The sequence below is a fragment of the Acomys minous genome (assembly GCF_964271855.1).
Source record: "Acomys minous genome assembly, chromosome: 4".
Classification (NCBI taxonomy): Eukaryota; Metazoa; Chordata; class Mammalia; order Rodentia; family Muridae; genus Acomys; species Acomys minous.
This window is the reverse complement of record NC_140486.1, coordinates 12,928,889-12,954,135: the sequence shown is the minus strand read 5'-3', so window position 1 is coordinate 12,954,135 and position 25,247 is coordinate 12,928,889. Positions and strand designations below refer to the sequence as shown.

Genomic DNA, 25,247 nt, shown 5'->3' with positions numbered 1-25,247 from the left:
AGGTCTCAATGCCCTAACTCAGCCCAGCTCCTGGTGGAGGGTAAATTCACAGTGACTATTCACTATGGGAGGAGACCTCAGAATATAAGCAATGGCATCGGCTTTACAAAGGGTCTCTTCACCCAGGAAGGGAAGTGATCTTCTCAGAAGGGCAGCTTTGATGAGCTGAGGATTTTGTACAGTTCCCTGCAGCAGTAGGATGGGTCTCACAGACTCTCCCTTGCTTAGAAATGTTCTCCTAACTTGCTGATTTAGTATGGTTTGGATTTCCCATGGTGCCAGGAACCAGGTACCTTTCCATCCCTCCAGAGAAGACTAGAAGCTCATCAATGAACTTCATTCACATCTGCAGTCTAGTAAGAGTTTATTCAACACTCAGTGTGCTTTGCTCAATATCAGCTTGCCCCCCCCCCCCCTGCAACTGGAGAAGACCAGCATCACTCTCCCCGAAGACAGTGAAGAAAGTCAACCATGTTGCTTTCATAGATAAAAGCCAGTGCTGGGTCATCGGACACAGACAAAAGCAGACTCTGGCCCCAGCCAGTGGCCAGATAACTGGTGCTGCCCACTACTGACTTACAGCAAGGGCAGTGGCTACCCGGTTCAGGTGCTAAGCAGTGACTGTGCATGGCTGGGGACTGAGTTGCCCTTCAGAGGAAAAAGATTGAGCAACATCCTAATTGCAGGCTGCGTCCCTGCTTTTAATGGCTAGGCTGGGAAAGGGAGGACTTTAGCTACATAGCACTAAATCAAATCATTTCTCAAGCATACTGGCAAGGCTGGGCACTTAGAGGAAACCTGTTATGAAATCATTACAAATGAGCAAGTTCACTGAGCCTTTTGAAATTGAGGGCTCATTTCTGGAATTCTTTTTAAGAAAAATTTAATGCACGTTTGCTGCGTGCCCAAGCCCCTCTCATCCCTGTTTGTCTTGCTGCATTTCTCAGTTGTCCCCCTCCCCCAGACTGCGCAAGCTCCCCGGAGTTTTACAAGGTTTGTCCCTTCTACAGGGTATGCCTTCCCTTAAAAAAAAAAGGGTCCATTGTGGACATGTGGGGAAAGAATAGTATACCCTAAATTGATGTGACAGTTTTGACCCCCAAATATATCAGAGTGTGGCTGGATTTGGAGATCTTAAAGAGGTAGTTAGGGAGTGGTGGGGTCCTAGGTGATCCTTAACCCAATCTGACAGGTGGGTGTTTAAGAAGAGGAGACAGGGATACAGCCATGAAGATGCCAGGGAAAGCTGGGCATCCACACGCCAGGAGGAAAGGCTTCAGAAGAAACCAACACACTAGCATCTGGGACTTCCAACCGTCAGAACTGTTAAGAAACAAATGTCTGTCCTTTAAGCCACCCTGTCCTTGGCATCTGCCTTGGTGGCCTGAGCACACAAAGGCCAACTGAGTCTGTCTGGCACCCATGATCTGAGACCTGGGTCAGGGATGTAGCTCCAGGCTCTGATCCCCAGTCAGTTCCCCTGCCCGCTGGGATGTGCAAAGCCCGACGGAGCTCACACCTCAACCTCTTCTGTAGCTCTGATGCTGAGCGCTGTCATTTCCTCACAGGAAACCGAGCCTTCTCTCTCACTCTGCTGTCGGATAGGTGCAGGGTGCCAATATGAGAAGGAGATCCTCACACCAGCAGCCTGGCTTTTTTTTTTTTTCCTTCTGAAATTAACACTTGGCTTTTTTCCCTCTCTAAAAGCATTTTAACATTTAAAAAAAAAACCACAATAACAACAAATCTGTTTTCATTTTACAGTTGAGGTCAATCAAGGTTTGGGAATAAGAGACTAACTCACACCCAAATGGCTTCCCGGATAGGGGGGTGTCTCTGCAGTCACATTCCTGTCCCCTTTTGCACTCCTTGCTGGGTCTTTCCTTCTGGCTCACTTCTAGTCACTGACACCCAGAGCATCATTGCTGGCTTTCACTCTGCCCCACACAACTTGAGCAGGTCCCAGGTACCAGAGTGTCCACTGACCCTCACCGCTTTGAGCTGCTCACCTCTCACCACCACCACCATCACCCCAAAACCCCCCTCCCCACCCCGCAAGCATCTGTCCTGACCTGGCTTGAGCTTGTCCCCTAGAAGCCACAGATTGACAGCTAGATCGTCAAGTGTGCTTTTGTTGGGAGATGGGGCCTAGTGGGATGTCTTTGGGGGTGTGCTCTCAGAGGAGACAGTAGGACTCTGGTTCTCCTGATTTCTTATTTCCCAGTATAACCCTGACGTCATATGTACTCTCCTATCTTCACCACAGTCTTCCATAGGCCGACAGTGCCAAATCCTTAAATCTCTACGTATATGAAGTAAAGAAACCTCACTGCTTTGTAAAATGAGCCTGACTCTGATATTTTGCTATAGTAATATAAACCTGAAATACCTCCAAGCGCCAACCCCACCATGACAGCCCAGCCACCCCGCCCCAGAGAAGAAAAGGTCTTAGGTTCGGTGGAGATACACTACACAGCACGAACCAGACCACTAGAAAACGGTGGCCCACCTGTGACAGGAAGAACATGAGCCTTCAGTCACGACGTGGCCTCTGGTTCTATGTCAGCTGCAAAGCCTTGTGAGACACGTCCAGTCCCACAGAGGACCCTGGCAAAACCTAAATACTAACACTGCCTTCCTTGCTGCGAAGAAAGCAGGAAATGTGTAAACCACAGCTCAAGTAAGTGGCACCTCATGTTTTCTCAGGGTCCAGCAATCCAGGCGACTGCTCAGCTGTTTCCTGTAGCGGGAGGAAAGTGACAGCCAGGAAACAAACTCCAACAAGGCACTCTGCCCAGAAGGTCAGAGGGCTGCAAGTGCCCAGGGGCTGCTGGGATTGCATCATGGGGTTGAGTGCTGGGTCTCCACATGATGCGAGAGGCACAGACAGTGACAGAGTAATAGCGAGAGAGTTGGGTACAAATTGAGACCTCCAACTAATTAAGTGTGCAAATGTATCTATTGCCACGAAAGAGGGGAAGGTGGTGTAAGGTGTAAAGGCAAACACAGCTGTTTGCACTTCTGTAGATGTAGCTTAATGCAACAGAGTGGCACTATGCACGGGAACTCCTTAAAAAACACTGAAATGCACCTTACTTGGCCACAGGCTCTAAAAGGTTACTTCCAAGGGAGACAAACTTTGATTTCCCACAATGGCTATTCCGATTAAGTAAGTTAAGGGCTGAAGAGATGGCCAGCTTAAAGGCAGTTGCTCTTGCAGAGGACCTGGTTCTGAGTCCCAGCACCCACACAGAAGGACATTTACAACTCCAGTTCCAGGGACTCTAACGCCTTCTTCTAGCCTTCGTGGGCACCAGGCGTGAACGTGGTGCACAGATAAACAGGCAAGCAAAACAATCATGAACATACAGTAAATAAATCAGAAAAAAGAAAAGAAAAGAAAAGAAAAACATTTGAATTAAGTAACTTCAGTTTTATGTAATATCTACTTTTCTTCAATGGTTAACTATTAAACAAGTGAGGGCACATGTTCTCCAAGGACAAGCTACAGGACAGCCAGGCTTTGGAGGACTTTAGGAGGCCTACATGCTACTCAGAGGGCTTATGCAGAACGGACCTGCACCCTCCATGTCCCTCACCAAGTCAGGGTGCCATTAACACAGGCTGTCCCCCCTTCTCTCTAGGCCTGTAGGAATCCGCCCACTTTCTGGGTAATGCATTAAGGGGAAAGAGTTCCATCCTCCCCACCGCTCCCACATCCACAAATGCCCTCTTCACAGAACAAGCTCTGGCTTCCAGAACACTGGTGACCCACTCCTCGCCTAAGGCCAGTAGGATTGCTGGCAAATGGCACTTGAGAGAAAAGCTAGCCTGTGTTAACAAACAGGATCCCCAGTCAGGATAAAGCTAGGAAGCTTCTAGGATAAAACTGAAAAGGTTTAAGGTCACCTCACCCACCCACTCCTAGGAGTCGGTACTGCAAGGCCCAAGGGAGGAGGGATTTTATTCCTACAGATTCCTCCCATCCCCGTTATAGAAAAGAGGGCTTATCAAGACAGCCATCCTGCCATAGGAAGCACCTGTACGGCTGGCTGGCTGCAGCCCTAGGATACCCTCTCCAAGAGAGTGACTCACCACCCCCCTCTCGGCTGCATCGCTGTGGCTTAGGAGTACTGGGAGAGGGTGCTGGGCAAGTGACATTCCAGGAGTGAGGTCTGGCTTGTGCTTATTACAGTGTCTCTCTAACGGCGCCTTTTATTTTGACCGGCCACAGGGAACTGAACTTGGTAGTGGTTAGAAGGTTAGATCTCGTTGGGGTCTTGAGGAGAGAATTGCGTATGGGGGTTCTCTTCAATTTAGTGTCGTCAGATTCCCAGGGGACCCTCCCGAGACGTCCCTTCTGCTTCTTCTCCCCGGCTGGCTGTATCAGTTACTGTAGAGATTGAGAGCCTCTGGCTGGCCCAGCGAACTGGATCCAAATCGATTAGTCTAAGATCAGCTGAAGTATGGCGCTAGAGGACCACTAGAGAGCCTATTTATCTGGCCTCCTCATCCCCACAGAAGAAGGGTTTGGTCTAAATGTGCCTTCCAAACGCTGGCCCTGGGAGGTGGAGGCTAGGAGGGAGGTCACAGGGTTCCACCTTTATGAAGAAATCACTACAGACTTAGCTCTGGGAGGGCCATTCAAGTAAGGACGCAGCAGAAGGCGCTCACTGGACATAACACCTGGATCTTGCATACCCCACTCTGCAGACCTGGGAGCCAAATAAACTCTTACTGTTTATACATGAGCCAGCCTCTGGCTTTCTGTTACAGCCAGCAGCCCTAGGATGGAGCTTATGTAGTAGAATTCTGAGGAACTTATGTGCTAGGACTCTTCTCCCCCCCTCCCTTTTTCCTGCCCTCCTCCTCCTCCTCCCATGTGTGTGTATGTGGGAGGGGGGGTTAACAGGTCTTAAATACCATATACGATATAAATGTGATATAAATAACTATTATACTGTATTATAGAAGGAACAAGAAAGAAGCATGCATATGTTCAATACAGACACAATTTATTTGTTTAGCTTGGTTTTTTTGAGACAAGGCTTCATGCAGTTCAAGCCAGCGTTCAAGCTCAAGTTCAACTTAGTATGCAGCCGAGCATGCCCTTCAGCTCCTGATGGTCCTCCCACTGCTTCCCACATGTGGGGCTGCAGGCATGAGCCTCCATAGCCACCCTAGGTACAGTGCCTTAAAAAAAAAATACTTTTGAGTCTTGCTTAGCTCCACAGATGCAAATCCCACAGACACGGAGGGGAAAGGGTTGGCTGTATTTTACACTGTGGGTCATCAACCCTTCTCCATAGAAGTCCAGACATGCTGCCTCACAGGCCACATGATCTCTATGGCAACCAGAACCACGGCAGGCACACATAAAGGACCACACGTGACTGTTTCTGTTAAACTTCACTACGAGAAGCTGGCATTGGGCTGGATTGGGTGGACAGGCCACAGAGTGCCAACCCTCAGACTAAACTGAGCCCTCTATAGGTGAGGAAATAAGGCAAGGGAGTTAACAGGAGGCAGGGTGTTGGCACCCTAAGCGAGGCACTCCATAATGCCAAGTCCCGGGCCAGCAAAGAAGGGGCACAGATAGGGCACAGACACCCCACTATACGGCCACATATGATGCCAAGTGTTGCAGAGGCAACTGCTTCCTCCCGTTGATCCTCCAGGGTCCCTGAAACTGGATGAGATAGTGTGCATCCAGATTCTTCCCTGAAACCCTGCATCCCAGCATCCCTGATTCCCTGCATCCTTGCAGCCAGACCAGGCTCAGCCATGGGAAGCCTCAAGGGAAGGCTCTGATCTGTAGGCAGCCCTGCAGGGAAAGGCTCTGTCTTGCAAGGCCAGCTGCTGACATCTGGAGGAGCGGAAGGAGTGTCAGGCAACATGTGATGGTTTGAATGGGAGATGTCTGCTATGTCTCAGGCATCTGCGCACCTGGTCCCCAGCTAGCGGCACTGTTGGGGGATGTTTAGGTAGTCAGGCATTTCTGGAGGAAATCACTGGGGGCAGGCCTTGAGATTAAAAAAAAAAATTTTTTTTTTTTTGCTTACTTCCACCTTGCAGTTCTTTGTCTCTGCTTGTGGTTGAGGATGTGACTCCCTGGTTACCATGCCTGCCACATGATGCCATGTTGCTCCACCATGATAGATTCTCCCACCAAAGCCATAAGCCAAAATAAACTCTTTCTTCCATAAGTTGCTTTTGGTCGTGGTGTTTTTATCAGAGCAGCAGAAAGGTAACTAGTACAATGGGCTAGGGCCAACTTTTAAAGAATGGATGAAATAAAGTATTTATTAACTACCACTGAGTTCAAAACATTCAGATTAATCTTTACATACATTTCTTTTTCATTCCTTCACAAAAGACAAGTGTGAATTTAGACTCCCATGAAGGCCTATGGAAAGGAAGGACAACTGTGCGGTTAAACCATGGCCTCCAAAGTCTTCAAAATCCTCGTCAGCCTCCTTGAATGTGGACTCTTGACCAAACAGCACAGGAGTGGCAGGCACACTAAGCCAGTGTTTGGACCAGGCCATAAGCCAACTGGCAGCTGCTCTTTCTGTGTCTTGGGACATTCACTTTTGGAACTCGGCTGCCATATTGTAAAGAAGATCAAATAAATCCCCAGTGAAGAAGCCACACAGAGATGAGCCAAAGCCTCACACACTAGGCAAGCACTCTACCCCTGAGCTACACTCTCAGCACTTGGTTGTTTTAGAGCCCTGGCTGGCCTGGAGCTACACAGCCAACGTTAGCCTAAACTCCTGACCCTCTTGCCTCCTCCTCCCCCCAAGTGCTGGGACAGCAGGCTTGTACGTCATGCACAGCTAGTTTTTGTTTCTCTTTCATGCATATTTAAAGGAATTTGAAGTATGAAATGTTTTACACGTTCCTGTCTATTCAACTCAAGTCATCCCGTTCTGCCAGCTGTCTGGACGTGTTCCATTGAGTCACCGGAAGGGCTCACTGGACGGAGCTAGTTATAGACTGAGTTGTGTGCCTTCCCAATTCATCTGTCAGAGGCCTAACCCCCAATGTGACTGCACAAGGAGAAGGGGCTTTAAAGGTCTTATGAAGGTTGAGTGAGGCCAAAGGGTAAGGCCCAAACTCAATGGAGCCCTGTCGTCATACAAGCAGACACAAGCACTGCTTTCCTTCTCTCTCTCTCTCTCTCTCTCTCTCTCTCTCTCTCTCTCTCTCTCTCTCTCTCTCTGTGTGTGTGTGTGTGTGTGTGTGTGTGTGTGTATACAGAATAAGGCTATGGGCGAGCAAGAAGGCAGCACTGAGAAGCAGGAAGGCCAGAAACCAAGCTCCTCAGCAACCCCATGTCTTAGATGCTGAGGAAAGCACCACCCGCATCACTCTACATGGTCAGCTGGACAGACAGCTGAGGACAGACAGGGTAAGTTCAGGGAGACAAGCAGTATTCAGAAACAGAGAGACAGGGGCATACCGCAGCTTCCAGAAGTGCAGACATGGAGAGCTGGCAGCCCTGTGCCTGCCTCTGCAGAACAAATGCAGGTCCTCACTAAGTTCATGGCATGGATTCTGCTGCGCAAAAGCTCCTGAGATAGGACGCGTCTGCCTTTCCTTTGACCCTGCATCCCAAACTGAGCTTACTCCTGTCCTGATCACTCAAGCCCCAGAGACTTCCCTGGGGCTCCATGCCAAGAGACTGTGTTATATTCATCTGGAAAGTGGGCCCCTGCTTTACTGCTCAACTAGGAAGTTACCATGTTTGTTATTTATGTGTTAACAAAAAACACCTGACATAAATAATGGAAGAAAAGAAAAGTTGATTTTGTTCCCTGTCACAGAGGGACAGCCCATCACAGCAGGGGGATTGTGTTAGAATGGAGTTCCATTCCAGGCAGCAAAGAGGCAGAGTGAAGATAGGAAGATAGGAAGGAAGAGAGGAAGAAATGGTCATCGGAGACAGCCCTAGGGAGCGCTTCTTCCAGCCCGGCCCCACCTTCCCTTCGCACTACCTCCAACAGTCTATGTACACTGTGGATGCATCAGGAGATTAAAAATGCATGAGGTCAGAGCCCTCATGATCTAATGGGCTCTGGAGACACACTCAGAGCTGCCTGTCATTAGCCACTCAGGCCTCTCTCAACCCAGTCACGTCCACAATCAAATCACCTGCCCCTCTGCATCACCAGGGCTCTGCAGACTGAGCCAATGTGAGGAGACAGACTGCTTTGTTTTCTGAGCAGAAAAGAGTAGAGGCTGGGGGCTGCTGAACCTGAAATGCCACAGTCACTGCCAGGGTACTAAGCTGTAGGGGTCAGGTCCTAAAGCAAGAGGCAGTCACAGGTCCCCAGGCCACGCCTTTTGTGATCCACCCCCAGCTTTCCCAGGCCTGGTGAGTCATCTCTTAAGAACCTCATTCTCCATCCGGACCAAGTAGTAGTCAAGGGTCTGAGGCAGGAGCCCAGTCTGGGCTATGTATTGAGTGAGACCCTGCCACAAAACAAAACAAACTCAAAATCTCTGTCTCTGGGGCTGGAGAGATGGCTCAGTAGTTAACAGCACTTGCTGCTCTTGCAGAGGACATGGGGTCAGTTCCTCGCACACATACGGTGGCTCATAACCAAACTGTAACTCAGTTCCAGGACATCTGACCCCTTCTCCTGACCTCTGTGGGCACCAAGCATGCATACAGGTGGTACATACACATACAGGCAAAATACTTGTACACATGAAATAAATAAATCTAAAACTATCTCGTCACTTTTGCATTGGATTCTTGGCTCTCAGGACCATTCAAAAGAATCTGGGCAAGAGGTGGCTTTGGCTGCCACCGGGGATGGGTGGAGCCCGGGCGAGGAAAACAGCTCTTTACCCTAGATTATTCTGACAAGAGCTGGAGGGTTGGGAACTCCCCCACTTAGAAGCTAAACCTTAAAACGGATTAGCCCATCGTGGGCCACATTAAAAGCAGCGCAAAGGGAGATAACTGAGGAGAGTTTGCTTCCTGCACTGCTCACGTCACACTTAGAACATTATCCCGTCGTCCCTCCCACGCAGGAGGTGGAGAACAGGGAAAGGGAGCTGGATGGACACCGAGTGAGACACCCACTCAGTCAGGAGATGCCTTGAAGGAATAGTGCTTAGCCTGAAGAGAAGTCTAGGGGCTCAGCGGCCATCATGTAGTGAGCCTCCTGCCCTGAGATGCTGCCATGTGTCTTGCTGAAGGCCAAACTCCAGAGAACTCTCCCAACTCCCAGAACAAGGATTATGTTAAACTGCCAGGCTCTTCCACCTCCAGGATGGAAGGGTAGGAGGGCCAGAGACACCTTCAGATGGTTCTCAACGGCATGAGATTGCCCACAATGCTAGGACGATGAATTGGGGGACACACTGTGAGGCTTTGCCTTTCCCTGCCAGGACCCCCATCTTCAGAGAGATCCAGACCCATGCGCCCCTTCCCCCCACCCCGCTAGTCTGTAAGTAAAGCTGTTCCCCATCCATTCTAGTGCACTGGGTAACTCTGAATTGGTGGGGTCCTTGTCTCAGTCTAGGAGATGACCCTTGGCTGGGGACAACAACTGACAGGATGGCTCGGTGGACAGGGTACCTGAAAACCTCTACACAGCATTCTGAAGGCATGGCTCAGAAAGCCCTTCCTCCACCTGCTGTTCTACAGTGAGTGTGCGTGATCTTGGCTAGGTCACCGGATCATTCTCCTGCTAGAATTAGTGCATGTGTCCTGCCAGCCTCCTAGGTACCCCACAAGAACCCTGAGAACCCTGATAACAGAAGAGAAGGCATAGGGGTTTGTTGTCTTTGTCCAAATGTCTTAATGCCAGAATCAGAGGAGCAATGAGGTCACAGCAGGCCACCAGGAACTGGGCACTTTGAAAGACACTTCTCTCTTCTCATATCTATTACAGAGCCATTAAGCAAGCCTGTCACCAGTGCAGTGAGCAAAGTCAGCCTCCTCCAGGGATATGCTCCATGCTGGCTTGCTAGAGGTTGACAGCCAAGTTCTCTTCTGCTCTGATGACCCTATTCTCAACTGTGTCCTTGGAACTTTCAGATAGCCATCTCCTTACTCGGCCCTCTGCTGCTGCCTCCACGGGCCTAAGTTCGGGAAAGCAGAATGGATGAGAGGCTGCATCTTGGGGTAATGCCCTACCAGACTCCTGAGGCTGCAGCAGCCCCAGCTGACCGTGTGCTTCTGTGGATGCCACTGAGCCTAGGCCCTCCTCATAGGATCTGGGGTGGCTTGGCTTGGAGTGGAATCCGTTCTGCTGCTGAAAGAATTCATCTCTTCCCCAGAGAAGGAGAGTCCATCACCCTCAGCCAGCCAGCCCAGGTGGACCTGGTGCTGCAGACTGTGGTCAAGAAAGGCAAAAAGGCTCAGAAACCCTTCCTACTCCATGCCAGCTCCACTGTGGGCAATTCTAAATAACAAAGGCGTGGAACCTCAGAGTGAGAAAGGGCTGGCACCCGAGATGTAATCTCGTGTAAGCCTTGGAGTCACCAAGACAAAGACATGCTGATGAGAGTGACTTGCCCACCCAGACTGTGAGGGACAAACCTCTTCAGAACATCACAGGGGCCTCAGTATAACCAGACAGTCCCTTTGTGTGACAGGGAATAGGCAAGGCTGAACTGAAATCTATATGAATCCCTTGCCATGCGACCTAAAGCAAACTATCTCTGTGCCTTCACTGTTTCATGGATAAAATATAGGTCTGGAAGGCTAATTAACATATAAAAAGCACCCACTACTCGCTCATACATCAGTAATCAAAGTGCTAGGCTTTTTAAAAGATTATCACTGGGCTTTGAAAGGGCTTTGAGACAAACCTGCCCTCTCCCCTGACCCTGAACCAGAAGCTCTTACTGGTACCTAAACTGGCCTCTGGGTAAGAACCAGTATGCAGGCTCAGTGGTCTACATGCTCAGGGGACATACCATGTGTGCACATCCGTGTTCCTGGGGCACATTGTGACACTGAAAGCAACAGAAAGTCAAGGTGCATAGTGTTGGAGATAGGCATCCATCTATCATCCATCAGGAAGGGTGATTACTACAGTGTGTGTGTGTGTGTGTGTGTGCGTGTGTGTGTGTGTGTGTGTGTGTGTGTGTGTGTAGTAGTAGTAGTAGTAGTAGTAGTAGTTGTTGTTGTGTTGTTGTTGTTGTAGTAAGCCTTTTTCCTTGAGTTTGTATGTCCTCACATGGTGGCCCCTTTGTCCCCCTCGTCTGTTACCTCTGCTCTAATCAACTCAGGCTTTGTTTGGGGGTACAGAGGCTAAAAAGGGCACCGTTGATCTCCATCTGCAGTCCATAACTTCTTTCCCTCCCTCCTTACTTTTTGTCCAGATACGGCCTTGCTATATAACCCAGTAATCCTCCTGCATCAGACTCGTCAGTACTAAGATTACGTACCCACATGCACCTCCACTCGCAGCCCAAGTTCCCTCTTACAATACAATTATGTTATATAAGAATGCAGCCCAGTGCCCTCTACAGAGACCCAACTCCCAAAAGAGCCATGGGCTCCAGGGCTCTATCAGGGCTTTCAGGGAACACAGTCCACCCAGAGCAACATGACCAGTGACTCTCCTCCTCCTTCTCCTTCTTCCTTTCTTCTCCTTTTCCTTCTCCTCTTCCTCCTCCTTCTTCTCCTTCCTTTCTCCTTCTCCTTCTTTTTCTTCCTCTTCTTCTCAGGCAAAGGAGAGAACCTTCAGAACCCTCTCCCAGTCACTATGCAGGCCACCATGTGCTGCCTCAGACTCTGTACCCAAGTCCAGGTGAACACATGCCCTTCTACAGGCATGTACTGAAACCAATCATACCTTCTTCCCGGTGTGGGCATCATGGCAAAGGCTACGCCAACCCTGTGGGACATGCAGGATGACATAGAAGTAGGTGACACGTCTACTGTGTTCACCACCTCTGGGCACAAACCAAGGAACAGTGAGGGTGGAGAGTGAAGGCCAAAGGAAAGGCTGCGTGCTTCTGTGAGCTTGTACACCAACCACTGTGGAAGGTCCCACAGACACCAAAGCAGGTGGAGGTTGGCTAGCTCGGGGCCTGCTGTTATCCCCCTCACATGAACCATCTGCACACCCGAATACATGTGCACAAAGAGGACAGTGGTGTGTGAAGGAGAAAGGCATGTACTTTACCACCTTCCTGTAGCCTGTACCACCTGAGGCCAACGAAAACAGCCACGGACCGAAGGACTCCCTCTGTAGGATACAGGTGCCCTTCCTCTTCTCCGGGTCCCGTGGCTATCTTCCACCAACTAGCTAGGACCTTAGACTCTCAGACTTAACCTTTCTGTCTGACTTTGGTTACAGTTACCTGAAAACATGATGCCTGGAGGAGCAGTGGCAGCCATGCCACGACCTTTATCTTCAAGCCTGAAGATGAAGGCAGCCCTCAAACTTATCATTGAGTGAAGTAACATTAAAACTCCCCTTAGACTTTTGGCAATGGGAGTTATAGGCCTTCGTTTAAAAACCTATCCTTTCCAGTATTTTCATTTTTTCATCGGTAGCCAGTAACACCCAGCAAGCCACCTAGTTGTCCCACCCCCCCATACTTCTTCCCCTGACCCGACAACTGAGTTCATAATGAGACACAGAAGAACTCTATGGCCACGGTCCCCAAGACAATGCTTTCCACTAGTTTCTTAAGCAATGCAGAAAAACAGATGCCCCCGTCTGTTGAATACAAGTCCCAGCCATGTATGTGCACACTCATGGTAGACATGTCCAACAGTAGCATAAGATGTGGCCTGAATGCACATGTCCTGTAGGGCTCATGTGGGCATAAGCCCTCATTTGCCTGGGACAGTTTCAACTCACATCTGTATCCTGGCACAAATGACCACTCATACAACACCACTGTAGCCACCCTCCTTCTAGCTGCTCGGTCCTCTTGCCTCCTCCTTCCCCAGCACACTGCCCCAACCATGAGGCTATCCTGTCCTCCCCATCAGGATAGGAAGATGAGGGAAGGGACCCTCTCAGAGTTTCCAACTTTATCCCATCTTTCCCACATCCTGGCCAGTGCCAGATGCCGACTAACCTAAACCAAAAGCTGGCAGGTAAGAGCCTTAGGATAAAAAGATTAAGGAGGACCAGCTGCAGGTGGACAAAGTGACATTTATAGGGAAGGGAGGGGGTAAGTGAGTGTCTTTCCAGAATCTCTGACCCTCTCTGACTCTCACCACTGGGTTCTGTCAGCACAGCAAGGAGCCCAGCAAAAAGAGGCAGAGCTGACTCAACCCGGCCACCCTTACCACGGAAGCAGCTGGTGCTCTCCTTAGCTGACATGAGCCAGTGGACATTAAGCCACACAGAGGATAGCCACTCTGCACTGCTAAAAGAAAAGAATGGGCGGAACGCCTCTGTTTAGAAGAGAGACGGGGTGCTACAGACACAACACACAAATAACACATGTGCCCTAAAAAAATCACACTGTGAACGCCATATTGTTGGGGGACAGGCAAGGTTGAAAAATCAGCAGCAGGCTACCATCTCAATCTCATGGTTCAAACTCATAGCAAATTCCCCAAGATCACAGCAAAGGCCTGTGTGTCCCCAGCAGGGGGTATCGTGGGGACCTTGTATACCCCCAGGGGATTCCCTGTAACAGAAACACAGGGGCAGCATTCACCCCAACCCACATACATTCCTTCCCAGTACCTTCAGGGTTCTTTGGCAACCATTATGGCCAGGCGTTCCCGTGTCTCTGCCCCCAGCAGTCTTCCTCACAGATGTTTGTGAGGCACAAACCTGAGTCCCCAACACTGAGCCTGGCACACAACACACACTCGCTGAGCCCAGCTCCATGCCTATAGCCCTCTGACAAGCAAACGTGTGTTCTTGGCATCAAAGAAAAGGTGTCTCTCACAATTGTCTATAAAGCAAAGTAGCTCAAGGTGTCTGTATCAAGGCAGTCATGGTGGCTCCTGCCTATAATTCCAGTGCCTGGAAGGCTGAAACAGGAGGATCACAAGTTTGGATACGAGACATTTTAGACTTCGTAGAGTGTTCAAGGTGAGCCTGTCTCAGAAACCAAAAATAAAATCAAACAAAAATTTAAAAAAGAACTTGTCACAGCTTGCGCCCACAAGGCCAGTTCTGCCCGGTCAGCATGTATCCTTACAAAGCCCTCTGTGCGTTAAGCCAATTAAGACAGAAATTGGCTAGATCCTCATTCTTAGCAGACGGGGGTCTCTTCTAGCAGAAGCAGGATGGCAAAGGGACTAGAAACCCTGTGTCACTGTGTCTTCAGAAGCTCCAGATGGAAGCGGCCACCATGGCGTCTTCTCATAGGCAGGATACAGTCTTGAAGGTGGGCCAAGTACGGCTCAAGCCTTCATCCCCAAGCAGGCGAAAGGCCAGCCAGCTGACCCCAGGTGCATCCCCAAGTTAGCAACTATATCTTAGGGCACAGGGAGGACATGATGGAATGTGGTCTGGAGAAGAAATGACCATGGAAGTCCTCCCAGGGCGCCCTAAAAAGCAGCCTGGAAAAACGCCACACCTGTAAAAACTTTGGGATGAGCAAGCGGTGTGAGAGAAAGCTCTGGGTCTTGTAAACAGATGGGACTCGTGTACAGATATGTTACTACTTCTTTTTCTTTTTTCTTTTTTCCCCCTGCAGTTCTGGGGCTTGAACTCAAGACCTCACAGATATCATGTGTAGACCTTTCCTAATACCTAAGGTGAGGCAGGGACACTTCCCCACACCATGCATTTGCCTTTACCACTGTGCAGCTGTCCTCAAGGTCCACTCTCCAGGTCCTGCTGGGGGGGGGGGGTTATGCTCTCTTCTCCTCCCCTTCACTCACTCATTCATGCTGCTCTGGGCCTGAAGCTAGACTCGGATTCTGAGGGGAGATTTAAATCAGCAATGAGTGAAGAACCCCATTCCTTCCTCAGAGCCTCCAGCACCCAGAGGGCAGGATCTGGCCCCAGGACTGTGAGCTAACCTTTTCTCTGGGGCCCTAGCACAAAATAACAGGTGTACATCCAAAGCTATAACAGGCCTCAGGTTTCCAAGTGCCAAGAGGCATTTCTTTCCCAACCTCAAATCCAAATAGCCCAGCACCATCCATGTCAGGGGCCAGGGGGTCTTGGGGGGGTGTCTAGCCTGGGGGGGGGTGCTTTCTCCTGGTAGGCAAACTTCCCTGTGTCACTAGAGGAAGGGCTCTCCAGTGCCCATCCTGGAGGAGACACAGTCAGGGCCCACGCCCTGGGGTTCTGACCCCAGCAGCTACCTTTCACCTACAGTCTCGCCTGCACACACTTCCACTTCTCGTCTCCGGCAGGGCTTCCCCTGCATCCAGTGATGCCAGGCTGTTCTTCGAAAGGCTGCTGCCGCGTCTTCTGCAGCATCTCCAGGCACTCTGTAGTTGGAAGGCTTCCAGGGGGCATTCCACTGTGGCACTGAAAGTGTCTAAGTCAGTATTGGGGTGCCCCCTTAGGATTTGTGCACAGATGCCTTCTCTGGCTGACTTCCAATCCCAGACATGGGCCTCGTCCCTGCAAAGACCCATGGGAGACCAACACCTCCTGTGTGTGCCAGGCTTAGCTTTGGGTCTTTCGGGTCCAAACAGGAAAAGGCTTGGCCCCAACAGCAGCCCTGTACAGCGATGGATGGATGAGCCGGGGGATCTCTGCTATGCCCTTTCATTTAACTTGCACTCATTTTACCCTTCTACTTTGTGTAGCTCGTTAGCTCTTTTTTTTTCTGTATGTCCCTATATTACCTCACACACGCCACCTGCTCCTGAAAGCAGTTCCCCTTCTGCCTGGGACAGGGCTCCGCTCTGCTCTGCTCCTTGTGGACGTTAATAGGCAGACAGCGCCTCTCGCCTAACTCACTCTAATGCATCCAGCTGAAGCCGCAGCCTGATTCCGCCAGCTGGGCCTCCAGCATGACACAGCATCCCTGCCTGGCTTCCCTAAGGAGCTGGCGGCAGCCCTTTGTGACAAAGGATTCTCCGACAATGGGAGGAATAGGTCTGCTCTATTGTCTACAGCAGCACCTGCCACACACCCCCTCGCCAGGGTCTAGGTCCCCAGTCACCTCACAGACACCTCCTCAGGCTCAGCGCAGTAGTTCCTGCTCACCCTTTCTGCTTCCTCCAGTATTGTATTATCCGTGATTCCAATCCAAAGCCTACGACACTGAACTCGCCACTGCTCTGCGTTCTCACTCTAACCCAGCAGACCTATTCTAGCTTATGCTTGGGTCGCCATTCAGTCAGTCAGCCAGTGTGGCCAGAAGCCTGGGTGTCTGTGAAGGGCTCCCTTTGAAAGTAAACAATAACCGCAGGCTGTTCTCCCCAAATCTGCTTAACACAACACGTATGCTGGCTGGTTTTATGTCCTCTCGAACAGAAGTGGGGCGTCATTTGGAGAAAGGGACCCTTCACTGAGAAAAAGCCCACATCAGATTGGCTTGTGGTGCGTTCACTTGATTGATGATTGGTGTGGGAGGGCCCAGCTAGTTTTGGGCAGAGTCATCCCTGGACTGGTTGGTCTGGGTGTTATAAGAAAACGAACCGAGCAAGCCAACAGGAGCAAGGCAGTTAGCAGCACACCTCCACGGCCTCCCGCCTCCATGTTCCGACCTTGAGTTCTTGCCCTGACTTCCTTCAGTCATGGACTGTGACGTAGGAGCATGAGGGAAACAAACCCTTTCCTTCTCAAGTTGATTTTGGTCCTTGCTATTTTATCACGGCCACAGAAACCTAAATAAGACAACATGTGACCTTTGATCCATCTCCAGCGCACCTAGCCTGGCTTCAGACTGCCTCCCTGTGACACAAACACCCCAGCTCCCAGAGCCAGAGGCCATGTTGTTAAAGCCCCTTTGCCCATCCTGGGAGGAACACCGGTCTAACAGCTGGTCCACCACTGGCTGTGAAGTACTTCCTCAGCTCAGTCCCTGAGTTCCACCTCACTACTCACAGTTCCGTCCACCCCTTTGTGCCTGCTGTTACTTACCCCAGAAGGCCCTCTTTCTGTCTCCTCTGCCCACTTCCTCCCTTTCCTTTGATAGTCAATGCTTGAGCTGCCTCCTTCAGGAAGTCCTCCCTGATGGCTGGTGCTCTAAGTGATCATGCACTTGAAAAATCTTAGGGCTCCCCTCTACTCTGTAGTGAAATGTAACAATTTGTTTCCTTCCCGCTGTGTTTGAATCAAGGCTTTATGCATGCCTTCTGTTGTGCCCCAAGTGAGACACAGAGCCAAGCCTAGAACAAAACAAAGCCCGGTAGCAGTGAAGGTGACGCCAGCTGCAGGGTGACCGACCAAACCTCTTTTGTCCACCCACCCCATGCACATACAGTTTCCTCGTATCCACATCTGGATCATTAATCTAAAAACCCCCCTCACACAGAATACCTGTACCTACTCCCAAACACACCTCTGCCATTAAATCATCCCAAACGGGTCCTACTCTACGTATCATTGCTATGGAAACTGCATCCCATCCTTTATCTACTCCACAACCTTTCTCTGGAGTTGGCAGTTCAGTCCAGCTTCCCGGATGGATGTGACAAATAAAAAGCACAAACCTCTGAAGGGTTCCAGGTCTCTATCACAACAACAATGTCAGATGGTAAAGCAGACTCCTTAGCGCTGGGCACTGGAGATATGTGGTCCTCACGCCTGTTCTAAAACTTATTTGCAATTTGGGCATGTCACTAACAATGGAGAGTCGGCCTACTCATCTGGGAGATGAAAGCAACCTCATAGCAGAAGTGAAAAGTCCACGTAGGATGATTCATGTAACACACATTAAGTGCGTGTAACACACATAAGAAATGGGTATGGGATGATTCATGTAACACACATAAGTCCATGTAACACACATAAGAGATGGGTATGGGATGATTCATGTAACACACATAAGTCCATGTAACACACATAAGAGATGGGTATGGGATAATTCATGTAACACACATAAGTGCGTGTAACACACATAAGAGATGGGTATGGGATGATTCATGTAACACACATAAGTGCGTGTAACACACATAAGAGATGGGTATGGGATGATTCATGTAACACACATAAGTCCGTGTTAGGCACGGGTTCAGCCAACCCCTACCATCCTCCTCTCTCCTGCCGATCTGTTCTTGATCAATTGCGCTAAAGAGTTTGGGAAACGCAGGTACTTTGGGGTCTAGGTCCATGCCACAGGGCCCGAAAGCAACACACCAAATAAAAACAAGGCTTCCATGCCTCAAAAAGGCCTTGCTTATTCCTGGATGCAAGGCAACAAAAGCCAGCCCTGAAGAAAAGCAGCAGTCTCCAGCCAGGTGAATGCCAAAGAAAGAAAGGAGAGAAAGTGCACAGACTTTGAAAAGTAAGAGTCACTCCTCCACTTTTTTTTTTTTTTCAGTGAGTATCTGGTGTAGAAAAAGAAACTGAGTCAGTTGTGGTGGCACATACCTATACCAGTAGGACATGCTGAATGAGGTGGAGGCAGGAGGATCATGAAAAAGAAACTGGATGTGGCACGAAAGACCAAGGTTTCCCGCCCCACTCTGCCAAGAGCTTCATGTGACCCTGAGTATGTCATTTTGCCTCTGAGTCCTTGAGGTCTTTGCACAGAGATCAGGTAATCTGCTTCTCTGACCCATTTGCCTGGCTCTGGAGACGGGTCTGTTCTCACTCCATTCTGAACCACAGCTACAGACTCCAGCTAACACATGATTGGGTAAGTTCAACGGAGGCACCGCTGTGGGAAAGCGCTCAGACACTGCAGTATGCCTGTCTCTTTGTACATCTTCCTGTCTCTCCAGAAATAAGATTCTGCATCCTAACCACCCACTTCCAGCTTCCACTGTCATGATCAACACTGCGAAGTCTATAACCTTAAGAGTCGGGGCAGTAGAAATGGGACTGGAGGGCGACAGAGAGCACAGGTGTGAATCTGGGACCAGACGGCTCATCTAATCTCTACAGAACTTGTAAGCCCTGCAGGACCTGCAGAGACCTTGTCCAAAACCACAGCTCCTCCCTGCGTCACAGCACATTAGAGCTAGGGCTAGGGGAAGAGATGACATCGTCACAGTGCCTTGCTCTCAGAGGGGCCTGATGGGCCTTCAGGGCACATCTCCATCTGCTGCCTAACTGCTGCAGAAGGACAATATAGAGGAACCAACCTGGGAGATTCCAAAGAGCCTGCAGTTCAGGAAACAGAGACACGAGGACCTTCCCTACTCTGCCTCCCCCGGCCGCCCCCACCCCCCACCCCCCCACCCCCCGGCCTTTGCTCTCAGATAATAAGCAGTACGGGATCTGGCCACCACCATATGTGCCAGGGCGAGTACTGTAAAATATTGATGACCGGTTGTCTCCTTGGGGCTCTGTTCTTGCAGTGTAACTGAACTATTCCTGCTGTAGTGCTCTTGTGTGCCCAAAGCAACATGGATTGTATAGTCTACATGGGTCCATCATAAGCAGTTGAGAAACTAAAATTCGTATAGCCGCCATAAGAGGACAGTTTTAAAGTATAACACCACGGTTCTCAGCCTCCCTACCACGGCAACCTTTCAATACGGTTCCTCATGTTGTGGTGACCCCCTAACCATAAAATTATTCCATTGTTACTTCATAATTGTAATATTTTTTACTGTTATGAATTTCAGTGTAATTATTTGTGTTTTCTGATGGTCTTAGGTGACTCCTGTGAGAGGGCCATTCAACTCTCCCTAAAGGGGTTGCGACCACAGGTTGAGAACCACTGCCCTACCACAGCAGGAACCAGCTGTTAAATTTTCCCTCACATGTACCTCAGTCTACACGAGCTTGAAGGTGCCCACTACACGTCTGTGAATGAATGGGTGGGTTAGATGGTTTTCTGATCAGTTTGCCAATGTTACCAGTACTCCAATCCCGTGTCTGAGAACCTTCATCCGCATGGACGCTGAGGAACTCACACAGATGTATATGGACGCTTTGCTTGGGCTTGACCATCTCCAGACAGGGAGGAAGACAGAAAGACGGTGGGTCTACATTTTTAATCTGATGGCAGTGAAAGCTGAAAGCAGTAACGAATAAAGCTTGGCAGCACTTGGGAGGTTGAAGCAGGAATGTTGCTCTAAGTTTGAGACCAACTAACCTGGGCTATATAAGTATACCCCAGGCTAGCCTATTGCGGGGAAAAAAAAATCACAACAAAAAACCTATGCAAGCCAGGCAGTGGTGGCACATCCCTTTTAATCCCAGCACTCGGGAGGCAGAGGCAGGTGGATCTCTGTGAGTTCGAGGCCAGCCTGGTCTACAGAGTGAGCTCCAGGACAGCCAAGGTGACACAGAAAAGCCCTGTCTTAGAAACAAAACCAAAACCAAAACCAAAACCTATACAAACAACACATCTTGGATTCACCAAGGACTCCATGAACGAGCACACATGCACCCTGTGTGCTTATTATATGTTAATATGTAATAGGTACATTGCAGCTAGCTGGCATGTACTCATCAACATCAAAGTTATTAGATGAGTGATCAAGGCCCATGGTTTATAGTAGCTGTTTTCATTAATTATGGCTATTTATTTTGATGAAATCCAAGCACAGTGTATACACCTTTAATCTTAACATTCCAGGGACAAGCGGATCTCTGAGTTCAAGGGCAGCCCAGTCTATATAGGGAGGCTAACCAAGGCTATATAGTGAGTCCCTGTGTTAAAGCAACAACAAAAATGCATATTGACAAAGATTATGCACCAGGATAATTTACTCCTTTCTTGGTCTATTTCTTGAGGTACCAAGAACCCACCCTCAGGGAAAAAAAATCACTGTCTAAATAAAAAGCTGCAGGTACCAGGTACACACTTGTTATCCTAGCATTGTGGAGGCAGAGGAAGGCCAGGCAACACCGGGGAACTCCAGCCTCAAACAAAAATAAACAGCTATGGGCTGCAAAGAGAAATCACAAGACAAAGAAAGCTGTCCTTTACCTACTGAAAAGCCATAGGCAAAGTGACATCACATCCAGAGCCTTGGTGTCCTCACTTGTACAGTGAGATTGGTCCTTTCTTACCTCACAGGATCCTCTTAATATGATATACGTTAGGGAAACTCTCTCTGTAAATTTACAGGGACATGTGCTTACTCTAGCAATCTACTCATCTCAGGGACACTATACCCAGAACGCCTTGAAAATGACTGCCTCTGAGCGGAGTGATCCTGACCAGAACAGGCACTGGACACACTACCGGGCCTATTGCTATCAGTTGGAGTCCTGCTTCACATATTTAGAGGATCTTCCTCAAGCCACCCGAGAACGTCCTGCCACTATCTAGCGTCTGTTGAGGGCAATCTGTTCCTATACAATTGGGATGTTTGAAAATCCTGGCGATTTCCTTGCATGGCCCAGAGCTAGAAGCAGAGATTCCAGAGGTTTGAGCCCAGCCCTTATCTGGGCAAGAGGATGCCCCTCAGGACAGCCCATGGCTCCTCCTAGTGATATGCCCCGCCTTCCTCTGAACAGAGGCGGTGCTTAAGCTGTGTCACTTTCGACTTGGGGAGGCTCCCAACACCAGAGCCTGAAGCTTCCGAGGCTTCGGAAATGACAGCCAGGAGGGCGGGACAGGCAGTGGTGTGTGATCCGCAATCCTGGGGGCAGAGGCACCTAGGGCCTAGACCTGGGGCTGCTAGGCTGGCTTACGTCCTCAACTGAACAGCTGGGAGCGGGAGTGGTGACTGAAGGCGTCAATTCTCTCTAGGATCTTAGAAGACAGCTGAGGAAATGCGCAGGCACAAGCATCACCGGGAGCCTCCGAACTAGGGTCAAAGATCCTAAGCCTGGCTTGCTGAGGGTGGGGGGCACCAGAGCTGGGGTGGATCCTCCTAGACCGCAAGGTGGGCAGCCAATTACTAGGCTACGGGGAACCAGGGAAACGTAGAGGGAGAGCCACACGGGGGGCTTCAGACTCCCGTACGGCCAGGGAGCCCAAGCCATCTTAAGGTCTTCCCTATCGCCAGCCTTAGGATTCCTTAGTAACCCAAGCCCGGCCACACACTGGAGAGCCCAACTCACATCATTTGGGGCTGGCTGGTCCACTCCCATGAGGCATACACCCCACGCAGTTCTCCACTATACCACCCCCTCAAAGACCACGCAGTTCGCCACTATGTCACCCGCTCCAAGACCAAGCTGTGTGTACGCACACAAACAGTTGGGCGGGGGAGGTGACGCCTCCCTCTTAGTGGGGACAGGCAGGATACAACCACCGACACCTCCCCTCTACATGCCGCGCCCCCTTTCCCGCTCACACGCCTCCCCCTCCCCTATCCTGAGAACTCCACAAAATCAGGGAAAGGGCGGCTGAGAGGAGAGGGTTTGACTCCTCGATTGTCTTTTAATGCCAACAAATAACCAGCTCCGACGCCTGGTCCTGGGGACGCCTCCTCCGGTGGCATCTAGGAACCCCGCGCGCGGCCCTCCCGATAGACATCTGCCTCAGCCAAGCCACCGCCCCCATCTCCCCTTAAAACCCTTGCCAGCCACCGTCACCTGCTAGCCCCTCTCATCAGCCCCCTCCGCAGCCCTCGGGTTACTGGCCAGCAAAAACCCGGCTTTTCAGAGCCTGTCAACTTAACCCCAGCTCTGTAGGGCGTATCTATCCGCCCAGGCCCATACTCTTGAGGCCACAGGAATAATTCTTAAAGCCAACAGAATCACCACGGCAGAGAACGGCCAAAGCTGCCACTGCAATGGCTCTACCGAGGCTCCCTCCACGGCTCCTATCCGCCGCGCCCTCCGCGGCCGGCGGACTCACCGGGGGCGAAGGGAGGGGTCTGCTGCCTGTCTAGACGAGAGGCATCCACAGACATCCCCAGGACCGCTGCGGCCACAGACACAATCCGTTAGCACGACGGGGAAGGACAGCGTGGACACACACACACACACACACACACACACACACACACACACACACACACACACACACACACACACACTCACGGGTTCCCTCCCGCACACACACACACTCACGGTTCCCTCCCGCAACCCCGAGTGCTGCAGCCGCGCCCGCAGCCGCCTCCCTCGCTGCGCTCCGACCTCCGCGCTGAGCGCGGTCGGAACAGCTGCAAGTTTGCCAGGCGCTGGAGCAACTGCTCATTGCAGCAAACGGGGCTCCAAAACAAAAGGGAAAGGAATCTCGCTCGCGGGCTTCCTCCCGGCGAGTCGGAACCCGGCACACGACGTGGGGCTACACCGCGCAGCTCCAGCGCGAGAAGGGTTCCAGACGCGCGTCCCCCAGGAACCCCTCTAGGTTCCGGAGCTCCGATGTCATGGTCCCCACCGCGCGAGGAGCTGGGCCCACCGCCGGACAAACCCTGGGAGGGGACTAGATCGGAGAGTGCGGTACCCCTAGACCCACAGGAGGGGACCATGGATGGGTGCGGACACCGGGCTGGCTAAAGCTCTGGTAGGGGAAAAGGGGGCGAATTGTTTGGAGCGGTTTTCCTGGATTTATCTATAATCAAGAGCACGTCACGTAGCCCTCCTCCCGGGTCCCCGAATCCACCCGCAAGCCGAGGTGACTAAAAGAGGAGGGCAGACAAGGGATGCTCACCTCGGGGTTTCCTCTGGCCGCCGCGCGGAGCCCGCGTCAGGGGTGGGGGAAGGGGACAGGGAAGGGGAAGGGAGGGACCAGGCTCAAGAGAGCTGACTCCTGCTGGGAGTTCGGCGCGTCCCAGCTGTGAAGGGTTCCGGCACCTCAGCGGACCGACCCAGTTGAGAGGGGAGGGAGGGAGGGAAGGGACACAGGGAGGGAGGGGCAGGCAGAGGGAGGGAGTAGAGGAAGGGAAAAAAAAATCCCTGTACTGACACAGGGAAAGAGACTGTAGGAGAGTGACGTCCAGACCCCGCCTCCCCCTCCGGCCACGTGCAAAGACTTGAAAGGAAAGAGGGAGACTACAAGCCTGCTGGGTAATGTAGTTCTCCTTTCTTTCCTGGGATGGCGGGCCCTGGAGAGCTGGGAACTAGGGGGAAGCCCGGGAATGCCGCCCGAACTGCCTGGACAGACCAGTGTTACTAGAAGGGTATATCGGCCTTCCAACGACCTGAGTTAGCGAGATCCTTTGAGGTGGGGGACAGAACCGAGGGCTAAGACGCCGTCTGGGCTTGCAGAGAAACACTTGGTTTTAGAATCAGGCAGGCTGTAAGGATGAGGACTTAAAGCGCTTTAAGTGTAAAGTCTGTCCTAATGGCAGATAAGAGAAAGCGTAGTGTATGCACTGGGAGCGATGTTGTGAGGGGGACAAGTGGCGTTATTAATGCGGCATTAAGTGCCACCGTCGTTTATTGAGATTCATATGTTATAATTAACGTTTGAGTATCGCTGTGGCAGGGGCGGGATATTGTAATTAGATATGCACTTTGCGACCAATTAATTTTCCATTGGCCATGCTAAGGGCTGGGACATTGTGGCCGGAAGAATTCGATGCAGTGGATAATTCGTCATCACTTGACCACGTCTCCACTGTTTGGGTTAAACTGAGGATAGCGCGGAAGCCTCCAGAAATATAAGACGCTCCATTCCTCACCAAGCAGTGGAGTCAGGTGCAGATTGGAGGTGCTGGAACGGACCTGCTGCAGAAAAACGTTTAGGAGATTAATTTGTAAAATCTCTAACGAGCACATCTCAGGAAGGCCCTCAGCCTGTGCCCTCCAGGAGTTCAATCTTGTGGGAGGACCACAGTGTCTGAAAGAAGAGGGAATACCTGAGCACTTGACACAGGGACAAGCACCGCGCTCGCTGGCCATGGAACCTCTCTCTGTTGGAGCCACCAACCAGGCCGGGCATGGGAAGGCTTCCTTAAGGACCTGGTACTTGAATGAGGAGTTACTAAGGTGTTTAATGAGGGGCAGGCATCTATTAAGGCCGAGGAGATTCAGGAGAAGAACGCTAATTCTGCAAGTCCCAGCTATTTGGCTGGATAGGGGACATGTTGGGATGAAGGGGGGAGGGCAGTACAGAAAGGAAGAGATGGCTAGAGAGTGAGTCTAGAGGACAGAAGGAGCCTAGGACAGCTTGGAGTGGGCCTGGGGTGATGGGTGGGATGTTGTTTTGTAGTGAGCTTTGCACACTGGATGAGCCAGGTCACTAGTGGAAAGCAAAACAGAATATGTGTTCACACCCTGTGGAAAGCTCCTTTGACTTTTGAACCAAAACCAAGGGGCTTAGTGGGAGAGTCCTCTCTCTCTCTCTCTCTCTCTCTCTCTCTCTCT

The 25,247-nt window shown here is 50.8% G+C and overlaps 1 protein-coding gene across 3 annotated transcripts in view; it reads right to left on the bottom strand.

Moving 5' to 3' along the window:
• CTIF (cap binding complex dependent translation initiation factor) overlaps positions 1–23,872 on the bottom strand; it is a 258,794-nt gene extending 234,922 nt beyond the window's left edge. For all 3 annotated transcript variants that reach the window (XM_084780989.1, XM_084780992.1, XM_084780990.1), the window contains exon 1: positions 23,590–23,872. The gene's annotated coding sequence lies outside the window, so the exon portion shown is untranslated. The remainder of the gene's footprint in view (positions 1–23,589) is intronic.
• Between the last annotated feature and the right edge of the window lie 1,375 nt (positions 23,873–25,247).